Source organism: Lissotriton vulgaris, chromosome 9 (genome assembly GCF_964263255.1).
Source record: "Lissotriton vulgaris chromosome 9, aLisVul1.2, whole genome shotgun sequence".
NCBI classification, from domain to species: Eukaryota; Metazoa; Chordata; class Amphibia; order Caudata; family Salamandridae; genus Lissotriton; species Lissotriton vulgaris.
The window spans coordinates 362561096-362573144 of NC_141697.1; the positions used below are offsets into that span (position 1 = coordinate 362561096).

At 39.6% G+C, this 12049-nt stretch overlaps 1 protein-coding gene across 2 annotated transcripts in view; it reads right to left on the minus strand.

Moving 5' to 3' along the window:
• The window catches only part of CLMN (calmin), a 517285-nt gene that overhangs the window by 112663 nt on the left and 392573 nt on the right, over positions 1-12049 (minus strand). The window lies entirely within an intron of this gene.

Consider the following 12049-nt stretch of genomic DNA (forward strand, 5'->3'; position numbering starts at 1 on the left):
TAGTTGATCTAGTGATTATGAATAATCATCCAAGACTGTTACTTTTTTCAACAACTAAGGCAATTATATTGTCGGTTAATAAAAACATTTCAATGCTAAATACAAAAATATATAAAATCAGCATTGAAATAATTACAGTTATGACAGTGGTACATACATTCTTAATACAAAAGAAAATGTGCATCATATAAAAACTAGAAGCAACTGCCATGCACAACACATGACTCTATATTTGTTGGTTCCGTGAAGCTGGGCCACTAAGGAAAAACTACAAGTCGGGTTGGTTTCAGCCATACAGCAAGCCACAGAAAGTTAAGCAATGAAACTGAGGGTCTAATTTAGAGCTTGGTGGAGAGGGTATTCCAATTCAATAGTGATAGAGTACTGTCTCCACCAAAGTGAAGGTGCTCCTACTTAAAGTCCGCTCCTCCTTAACAGATGGGCTGACCTTAAGGATATCAGCGAAAGAGACCACTCTGTCTCTGCAGCTGACATACTCCTCCAATAGCCTGACAGAGAAAGGGCTCTTGGAGGTTTGATAATTCAACATCCTCTCTAATGTAAAGTGGGATGTTGAATTACCAGTTTTTACTCTTATTTACCACAGTAAAATATATTGTGGTAAGGGACAGTAAAAATGTCAAATGACCACAACACCGTAGGAGAAAACTCCGAGGATGTGGGGATCATTATTTTTTTCAAAGATTTGCCCATTTGGCTGTTGCCCTTCTACGTTAGTAGCATACAATGGCATTCCCGCCATTTTCCAGGCTCATGGACAGTGTGTTTCCTCTACAATTGCTAGTTGAAAAACGATCTGAAATCCTTGATGGAGGTGAATGCATTGTTGATTTTTTGGAGCGCAATCTCTTCTGTAGTGACTGTCCAAAACAAGTGGGTTCTTTTTTGTTGTCACCTGGTTTGAGGGCAGAGTCCTCAGTTCTAGTCCTCGGTTCTCCCTTTTAACTGTTGTTGAGTATGCATAGATGCCAAATCACCTACAAGCTCCACCCTTTTGGCCACGCGCCTTCTATGTTAGTGGTATTTAATGGTGTTCCAGCCATTTGCCAGGCTAATGGACAGTGTGCTTTCTCTACAACTGCATGTTGGAAAACAATCTGAAATCCTTCATAGAGGAGAATGCATTGTTGATTTGTTGGAGTACAATCTCTTCTGTAGTGACTGCCCAAGATGAGTGGGCTCTTTCGGTTCAACTTCTGGTTTGACAGAAGATTCCACGGCCCCTACTTTTAATTGCTCTGGAATAACAAAAGCCGCCAAATCACCTACCATCTCTGCCCATTTGTCCCTGCCCCTTCCACGCTAGCAGTATGCAATGATTTTCAGCAAATTTTCCAGGCTGATGGACAGCTCAATGTAACAAAGGGATGGGGGCACTATTTCTACCAATTTTGATGCAGTATTCTTTATGCACAGGAATATGAGGACATCTCCACCAAACAAAGAAGCATTTACTTCATATACTTCATATCATTAGGAGGAACTCACTGTCTAAAAGTCTCCTCCTCGTCTCTACACGAGGATTCATTTTGTCATTGATTTCTGTATGAAGATGCTTGAGAAACAATCATATTGCCAAAATTACACATACACAAGGTCACTAGAGACATTACCTCATGGTCCTTTATGCAGCTGTAGTGTACAGTATGTGGTAGACAAAACCAAAGTTTAAAGTAAAGTTATAGTTAGGTGTGATAAAAGGTCTGTTTAAAATAAAATATATATATATATATATATAGGTTATAGTGGCATTATATTTAGGTGAATATGTCAGTCACAACATTAATGCTTTAAACTAAAAAAAAAAAACAGAATTGACCCATTTATCTAACTTGGGCCCCTGCCATGTACTGTTTATGACCTCACATACTGTATCACTTATGACATATTCTATGACACCATTTATGACATTGCTGATGACATCTCAATGGCATCATTGATGACATCACTGATGACCTCATCCAATGAGTGTGCTACTTTGTTTTATAGTTTACATAGTGACGGACACCTAATTTTGACACCCTGTTTTCAGCTAATGGATGTAACTGTTTACAAAATGCATGTGTTCCTAATGCATAATAGGTGCATAGAAGTACTGAACACTTTATAAATCTTCGTATTGAAGAGTAACTCTTTGCTCAAGTGACAGTAGACAACTTGTGTTCAGCATGTTCTATACAAGTATTTTGGCTCTGCTAAAAAAGTTTCCAAAACAGCAAATATTATAGCTAGCATAACTAAGGGCCCGATGTAGGTAGCCAAATACCGGTCGGTAACGGCCGAAATTACCGAATTTCGGCCGTTTCTGACCGGTATTGGGCTTTCCAGATGTAGGTTGCAATTTTTAAGGATTCGGTATTTTACCGAATCGGTAATTTAAGGATTCGGTAAAATACCGAATTCTTAACATACCGATTCGGTAAAATACCGATTCCAGGATGTAGGAAGCACTCAAGTTAGTGCATTCCTCAGTTAAGGATTCGTTATTTACCACCAACTAGAAGTTGGTGGTAAATAATGAAAACCCTTGAAAAAGCAATTTTTTTGCTTTTCAAACAATGCCATGTTGCAGACATACATGCCATTAGGGCATGTATGTCTGCAACATGTGCACCCATACACAATTGAGGGGTGCAACAGGGTGTCAAAGTGACACCCTGCCACCCTTCAATGTTTCCCCCAATTACCGAATCGGTATTTACCGATTCGGTAATTGACATTCATTCCTATGGGCCTCCAGGCCAATAGGAATGAATGGCAATATTCGGTGATTACCGAAACTTACCGATTCGGTAATTTTTTCGGTAAAATTACCTACATCCCATTTGCCTGTTCTTAAATACCGAATCAGTATGATTCGGTATTTAAGAATCGGTAATCTGGGATTACCAACATCGGGCCCTAAGTATTTTAAGCAGCCATAAGTTATTAGACAGAATCATCTCAGCATGAAATGTCTACATAACATAGAAGACTTTATGCACCAGGTACTAACCTATGCACAAGTGCTTCATTTGCTTGAGTTGATGGACGATTTGTAAGGTTTTCACCACAGTATTGAGGCTGCAGGTAGTATATTCTTTAGCACCTTCAGACCTTGGTTATTTTAATCAAATAGTGTCTTTTTTCACAAATGCTGCAAAGAGTGCACACTGCTCTTAGTAGATACTTTTTAATTCTCTGTGGTATATTTCTCTAGAAATACATACATCTTTTTACTTGAATAACTCCAAAACTACTGAACATATTTACACCAAATTACAATAATCCCTCTTTCTGGACTAAGATTTAGCTTTCTGCCAAATTTGGTGTAATTCCATTCAGCGGTTCAGACTGTAGTTGTGTCTAAAGTCCCCATGGGAAATTGCATGGGGAAAATGCCTTTTGGGTCCACCCCTTTTTCTCCGCCCCTACTTGATGGAACACCCCGAAACATTCCAGACAGCACCTGAAGTGAATGGCAAACTAATAAATATTAGGGCAGTTTCCATAGCCATTGAGGTATACAGAGCTGTGGTTTCTGGAGGAGCACTGTATGGGGCAGAAATCTGGGGCTAAGGGGACAGTATGAAATTGAATATTATGGAAAATAAATTTGGGAGATCCCTCTTGAATGTCCTAGTTAGCGCACCATTAATACCTTTAAGGTGGGCTTTGAACTTAAAAAGAATTGACCATATTATCCACCTTAAGTTTGATTTACAGGGTCAGAATTCGGACAACATCTGAACTGGCCCCATACAGAGCTGCGCTGGAGGAGTTATTTACTTTAGATAGGCGCTGTATTACTCTTTGTCAGAAAGCTGTGAAAGCCTTCTGTAGCCAGCTAAAGCTAGAGGGAGTGTGAGTAGATCCTAGTAAGATGGGGAATATCACAGCTAATTGGATCAGAGGAATTTACTGGGAGTATACTCTCCAGAAGGTATGGCATGAGATGAGGACTGTCGGCCTGACTGACATGTTCCTAAACCTTAAATGTAGCCCACAATTTGAGCTTTTAGAGCCAAGTGAAAAAAGTCAGGAGAAGGTGCAGAGGAATGTTTCTTCTGCCACAATATTCCGGAAACTGAGTCACAATTTGTATTATTTTTTCACAAGTACAACATTTTCAAATGAACATGGATTCTCCTGTTATTTCGCAACTTAGGTGCGTACCAGTGCAGGGTGGCTTTGCGTCTACTAAAACCAGAGACATCAGAACCAATCCTATTTACATTCTCACATTTTCGAAAGTGGACCTGATACATAAGATCCGGCCTGTTGTAGGCATGGGTCAGAGTCACTATAGACTGTTGTACTATCAATTCTAGAGTTGTCTGATTCCCAATTTGGGCAAGAGTGTAAATGAAAATATACCTTGATCAGCGATACCTATATGATTTATGTTTTTATGAATGGTTTAATCTGTTATCTTGACCTATGAAGTTGCTGTGCAAATTGATTATGTTTTGAATCGTCTGATTCCCTGTTTGGGCAAGTGTGCACATAAAAATGTACCTTGATCGGTGCTACCTATATGATTGCTGTTTTCAATAATTGTATATTCTATATCATCATGATCTATGAAGTTGCTACTGTAAATTGATCATGTTTGGGTCTGGAATCCTATTGGGAAAAATTCGCATTTGTAGCTTTTCAAATGCTCGGACTTTACAGATGCTGATTCCTTTTTGACACACTTTAGGCCTAGGCCCAAAGATATTAGCTAGTCTATATTTATTGATGCGATTTTATGATCTGTTTTAACTGATGTTTTCTGATTTTATTTATGCTTGTATTGTACTTTCAAGGTTCTTTAAGACTGAAATAAAGTAATTTGATAAAGATGACGGTAAACTAGCTTTGAAAATTTGGTGAAGGCTTGCCAAACGGCCCCAAAGTTATTAGCAAAACTAAAACGTCTTCCTATGGAAAGTAGCTCCTAAATATATATATATATATATATATATATATATATATATATATATATATATATATATACACAAACAAACAGTTCCGGTAACTTGCCAGTTCCGCTCGCGGGTTGGGTCGAGGTAGGGCTCCCGGTCACCCTGTATATTCAAAACAAGTTCCCATACTTGTAAAAAGAAACGTACTCGACACTCCAAAGTTGCTGGTGCATGTAGAAATGTAATGGCAGGAAACAACGCGTTTCACCTCTCAGCTTGATCACGTTTCAACCGTGAAAACCCAACAGTGTCGCGCTGAAGTGACTCCGCCTCCCACCACTTAGAGAGTTCCTTCTTGTGTAATTTTTCCATTTTACCAAGTAGTGTCTGCAGGTGTATTTCGTCACTCATGCTGGCCGCCTGGATATTTTCGTTGTTGCTTGGGCCACCTTGCATGAAAAATAGTTTATCTGCAGTTGCTTTCCTTTTGGAATCCAACGCTGCCATTATGTTCTCGTTTGTTAAATATTTCTTTCTTTACTTTAGACACCAGCAAAATCGGCCGATATGGAGGACGTCTCCTCCTATTTGTTACCGGCTCCCAAACCCCACTTTGGGTTCCGATGTGCAATCAGCAGCCCGCCTCGGCCAGACGTACTTACACTTGTCGCACCGCAGCGCGTCTGCGCGTTCCGTCAGGGCTTGCGGCTTGCTACTGTTACCTTACGGAGATACAATTGTTGCCTTGCCGCTTGTCTTAGAGTTGCACCCAGAGTTGACTCCGTTTATTTAACGATCCAATGGTACATGACAAAGTCGGCTGGGAAATCCAAGCGGGGGAACGGACTGGCGTTTTAGGCAAAATACGCAAACAAACAGTTCCGGTAACTTGCCAGTTCCGCTCGCGGGTGGGTCGAGGTAGGGCTCCCGGTCACCCTGTATATTCAAAACAAGTTCCCATACTTGTAAAAAGAAACGTACTCGACACTCCAAAGTTGCTGGTGCATGTAGAAATTTAATGAAAGGAAACAACGCGTTTCACCTCTCGGCTTGATCACGTTTCAGCCGTGAAAACCCAACAGTGTCCTTTAAATTTGTTTGTAAACAGAGAAATAGGACTATCCCAGTGTGAAAAAACAAACAGTGCAAAATAGTGGCGGCCATTGCTGACTGGTGTAACATATCCTTTCTCAATCGTGTGATGCGATATGAGACTGTGGATGCAACATTCTGATTGTATATGTATCTACAACATACAGTGAAGCTAATGTTTTTACATCAACATTATAAATGGACCTTGTAAATGGGTTTATCGAATGTCATGCTGTGGTATCTAAGACGCTGTCAGTCAGTGGAAAATACACATATTTACAATTGCGTCTTAGTCGACATTATAAGATGAAAGTCCATCTTTCCACTTTGTTGGAGTCCCGCCCCAGTGGGCATATTGACAAATTGATAAAGTTCATGTATCCACAACATACATTCGACATTTCAACCTGTGCCAGGGTCCCGCCCAAGTGGGCATGTACCCCGATTTCCAAATTTCATAGCACTTTTCCATAGTTTATTGCTTCAACCCATTCATTGCAAGTTAATTCACAAGGTATTTTTCAAGTTAATGGTCCAACCAAATCATTCAGAAAGCCTATAAGAAGTTAAAAAGTATAAAATCAGACACCTGGAAAACAACTGTAGATACATGTCAGTTCAGTACATCCATATTTCAATACTTTCTCATGCAAGATGGACTGCCAGTTCTTCATTAAAATTTAACCCATTCGGGGTCTTGCATTCAAAATCTATTATGTATCTCGACTCAAGTTTGCGTTGGGCCAGTTTCCTGTCGCCTCCACGCATTCCCATATCAATCATGTCTATCACGACCATTCTTAGATTGTTTACATTCTGGAAGTGATGCTCATAGAAATGTCGTGCCACAGGGTACTACTGTTCGTTATGATTTTTGATTGCCCTTAGATGTTCCATAACTCTCTTTTTGGCTGTGTGTATTGTGCTGCCTACGTACCATTTGTTGCACGGGCAGATGAGTACATAGACACAGTACATGGTGTTGCATGAGAGTGATTTGCGAATGGCAAATTCCCTGCCAGAGGTGGGGATGGTTAAGGTTACACAATCCTTACTGTTTCTACTTGCCTTGCATTTTCTGCAGCATCTGAAACCTGGCTTGCCCTTGGTCCGATTCTTGCTCGTAACAGAATTGTGGCTAATTTCATCCTTTAAGGATCTACACTTCCGAAATGTAATCTGGGGGTTCGGGTTTAGATGCATTTTAAGATGGTTGTCCGTTAAGAGGACGTGCCAATGTTTTCTAAAGATCTTTTTAATTTCATTGGCTTGGCCTGAGAAAGTCGTGATGAACCTTACTTTCTCGTCCTCCGTTGTTACACGATTAGGGTTCAGCAGTTAATTTCTAACAGTTGCATCTGCGCTCACACATGCCTGCCTGATGGTTTTGTTCTTATACCCACGTTCTCTGAAGCGTACACACATTTTATCTTTTTCAGCTTCATATGCTTCATTGGTGTTACAGTTTCTCTTAGCCCGAAGAAGTTCCCCGTAAGGTATACTGTCCACTAGGTTGCGTGGATGAGAACTTCTAGTACTCAAAAGGCTATTACCCGCCGTCTCCTTACGGAACAGACTGGTATGTATGGTCTCTTCATGAACTTCCACTAAAACATCCAAAAACTCAATCCGAGTTTTGTGTATGTGTTCTGTTAGTGTTATGTTCAAATTGTTATTGTTTAGGCGCTGTACAAATTTCCTAGCTGTTTCCGTAGTGCCATTCCAAATCATAAAAATATCGTCGATGTACCTAAGCCACAGGACAACTTCGTTGTTGAATTCATTTTATTGCGTGGACACCTCCTCCTCCCACCAGCCCATGAATAGATTGGCATAGCTGGGGGCAAAGCAGGTGCCCATCGCTGTGCCCTGTGACTGTCGGTACATCTGTTCGTCAAAAATAAAAAAATTATTGGTCAGGCAAAACAAAATCAGCTCTAGCAGCATTTTTGAGTGATTTGCAAAGGAAATTGATCTCATTTTCAGAAAATGTTCCACTGCTATAACACCTAGGTCATGTCGTATACAGGTGTATAACCTACTAACATCTAAAGTAACTAATGTATACGATGATTCCCAGTGTATTCCTTCAATTGTTTTCAAGAAGTGAGTTGTATCTTTTAGTTAGGTAGAAAGAGACATTACGAAAGGTCGTAAATAGTGATCAATATATTGTGAGGTATGTTCAAGTAGTGATCCCATTGATGAGACAATGGGTCTCCCAGGGGGGTCTGTTGCGTTTTTATGAAGTTTAGGTAAAAGATAGAGGATAGGAGTCTTAGGGTGATCACATTTTAGATATTTATATTCTTCCCATTCCAACAAACCTTTGTCTCGGTAATCGTAAAGCAAGTTGTCAAAGGCAGTTTTGGATGATTTGATATCTTCCGGGGTACAGACCTGATAACATGTGGTGTCACTTAGTTGTCTCTTACCCTCCTGTAAATATTTCTCCTTCGTGAGCACCACTATGTTCCCCCCCTTATCTGCATTGCGGATTACAATATCAGTATCATTTTTTTAGATCTTCCATTGCCTGTCTAAGAGCTAGAGACAAGTTTTTCTTAGTATTAGGCAATTTCTTAGTTCTTAGTTTTTTGATATCTGATAGTACTCCTTTTTCAAAAACCTCAACAGCTTCACACACAATATTTGGTAGAAATTTCGATTTCGGTCGAAAGTTACTCCCTGGGTTCACATCACAATTCTCACTGTCTAAAAGATCTTCTCTTACAATGTCACCTGAGGAGATTATATTCAAGAGATCAACATCATGACTGTCAATAGCATTAGCTACACATGCATTCACATCAGGGGCTGTGTTTTTGGGATGAGTTTCAAACCATTTTTTCAGTTTCAATTTTCTAGAAAAATAGAATAAGTCTATTTTGGTTTGAGCGTAATTAAAATTGGTAGAGGGACAAAAGGATAGTCCTAGCGACAGAACTTCAGTCTCATGAACAGATAATAGTCTTTGTGAAAGGTTTATTACCGTCATATTTTGGCTTTGCTGCCCCTCATCTTTACTCCCACGGGCGTTTTTTCTGCGTTTCTGTCTTGCTTTGGCTTGCTTGTTCCTCTTGCTCTTCCCCGACCTCCTCGTCCTCTTCCCCTTTGGATCCCTTGATCCTGTTGGTACTCTGCCCTTCCTTGGTTCAGAACTTGGAACTGTAATAAAAAAATACGCTGTTTTTTCAGAAGGTCATCATTGATTGGCTGATTAAGACCCATCGTAGATAGGTCAGGGAGGCTGCCATCCAATATATCACTCTCGGTTACTTCTGCTCGAGATGTTGTACTTTGGTTTAATTTGGCTCCCGTTGTTGGCTTGTCAAATAAATGGTCATACTTGCGGTGGAAGGTAAGAGTACGCCCTGATTGGTAATCCTTAAAGTCTCTAAGGAATTTACGCTGTTTTTTTAAGGTAATTTCCTCTTCGACTTTGGCCATTTTGATTTCCAAGTTTTTCATAAACTCATCCAAGGCTTCTTTTGTCATCAAGGTGCTTAATTCTACCATCAGGTTCTCAATTTGTTCCAATAGTTTACTGCGATCTTTTAATGCATATTTAACCAATATGTGCATCATGGTTGTAGAGCATGCGGCAGAATTACTGGACCATTCCTCCAACATTTCGGGGTCTGGATCTTCGAAAGTTGGAATAGTAAAGATCCTTAAGCCACGTGGTACTCTTGCTACTTCTATGTAGCGCTGAAGTGACTCCGCCTCCCACCACTTAGAGAGTTCCGTCTTGTGTAATTTTTCCATTTTACCAAGTAGTATCTGCAGGTGTATTTCGTCACTCATGCTGGCCGCCTGGATATTTTCGTTGTTGCTTGGGCCACCTTGCATGAAAAATAGTTTATCTGCAGTTGCTTTAGTTTTGGAATCCAACGCTGCCATTATGTTCTCGTTTGTTAAATATTTCTTTCTTTACTTTAGACACCAGCAAAATCGGCCAATATGGAGGACGTCTCCTCCTATTTGTTACCGGCTCCCAAACCCCACTTTGGGTTCCGATGTGCAGATGAAAGTCCATCTTTCCACTTTCTTATAATGTCGACTAAGACGCAATTGTAAATATGTGTATTTTCCACCGACTGACAGCGTCTTAGATACCACAGCATGACATTCGATAAACCCATTTACAAGGTCCATTTATAATGTTGATGTAAAAACATTAGCTTCACTGTATGTTGTAGATACATATACAATCAGAATGTTGCATCCACAGTCTCATATCGCATCACACGATTGAGAAAGGATATGTTACACCAATCAGCAATGGCCGCCACTATTTTGCACTGTTTGTTTTTTCACACTGGGATAGTCCTATTTCTCTGTTTACAAACAAATTTAAAGGACACTGTTGGGTTTTCACGGCTGAAACGTGATCAAGCCGAGAGGTGAAACGCGTTGTTTCCTGCCATTAAATTTCTACATGCACCAGCAACTTTGGAGTGTCGAGTACGTTTCTTTTTACAAGTATAGGAACATGTTTTGAATATATATATATATATATATATATATATATATATATATATATATATATATATATATATATATATATATATATATATATATATTATTAGTTCACTTTATAATATTAGTTCCCATGGGGCATTATTTTATTTCCTTGTGAGTGGCCATGTGTGGTGCTGGACTTATTCAAAGGCTGGACTAGAGTAGAGTACATTTATATTTATTTTTACACCTTTAGGTATGTAGACACTTTAGAAATGTATCTTGGAACTAGCAATTCTCTAACATTTTGTGTTGGATGTTTGTATTACAATGTCCCTCACTAAACCCTCCTTACATTTCCATAAACACCTCCCATTTAGGAGGTAAATCTTCCTCATTTACCAGCTGGTCCGCCTTATCCCACCCAGAAAAGACAGGAGAGACAGAGGTTACTGCCTGGGTGTTTGTGAATAGCATTTTGGTGTATGTGAGTGGCACTTCTGTGCTACTACTTTATAGACTACCAAATGCAGTTTGTGAATAGGCACAATAATGTATGAATTTGCCTCAGGTTGCTTAGGTACAACTTACAAACAAATTAGCTTTGAAAAACATCTACTTAACTACTAGCTCTGGATAAGTAAAACAGTTGAAAATGTTAACTATTAGCTTTAGAAGTGATGCTCTGGTTGACTTTTCAATCCACTTCTAGAACTTATGCTCTATTGTTCAAATTTGGTAGAAATAATGATGCCTATATGTCTGTCAACCTCTGATTTTAGAACATACACTTACACCCTTGGGGAACGAGAGGAAACTGTTTGAATAATAATGAAAGACTGATAATTAATCATCTTGTGACAAATCATCAGTAAACTTAGGCGATTTCTTAGCTTCACTTGTCACTATTGCTGTCTCATTATGATTAGTCTACATACCAATTAAAGGTATAAGGTAGGATGCAAATTGTGACTTTTTACGATTGGTGGCATTCACAGGGAAGGGGGCCTGACAGGGTCAGTAGAGCAGCATGTCTGTGATTGCTTTAATAAACATTTTGTTTTAAAGCACCTAGATTTCCTAAAGGGAGACAGTGCTGCTTTCCAAAATGAAATAAAACTGTTTCGGCAAGTGTTGGGACCAACCCTACTTATCCTGAAACCTTTTCTGCAATTCACAAAGGGATTTGGGCTGAAAAGGGGCCCCTTCTCCTTTTGCGATAAAGTTTTCACCCTAAATTGGGACACACTGATAAATTTAGTACCAGTTTGGTATTTGAAAGAGGGACCAGCAATCAGTGTGCAGTCGCCATCCTATTACCACTTCTTAAAATTGGATTAGTAAATGACCAAGCAATGTTTGCACTCCCAACCTCCGAATCAGAGTATTTGCAACCACAAACAAGTTTTCAACATCTGGCCCCAGCTTCTGTAAAGCCACTGTGCTACTTGTTAGAATGTAAACTTGGTAATGTGTCAAACCCCGTAATTCATACCCCTTAATAATCAATCTTCTACATGTACAATATTCCCTTAATAAAAATGCCCATCCTAGTCTTAAACATACTTGAGGTTTGTGCTGCA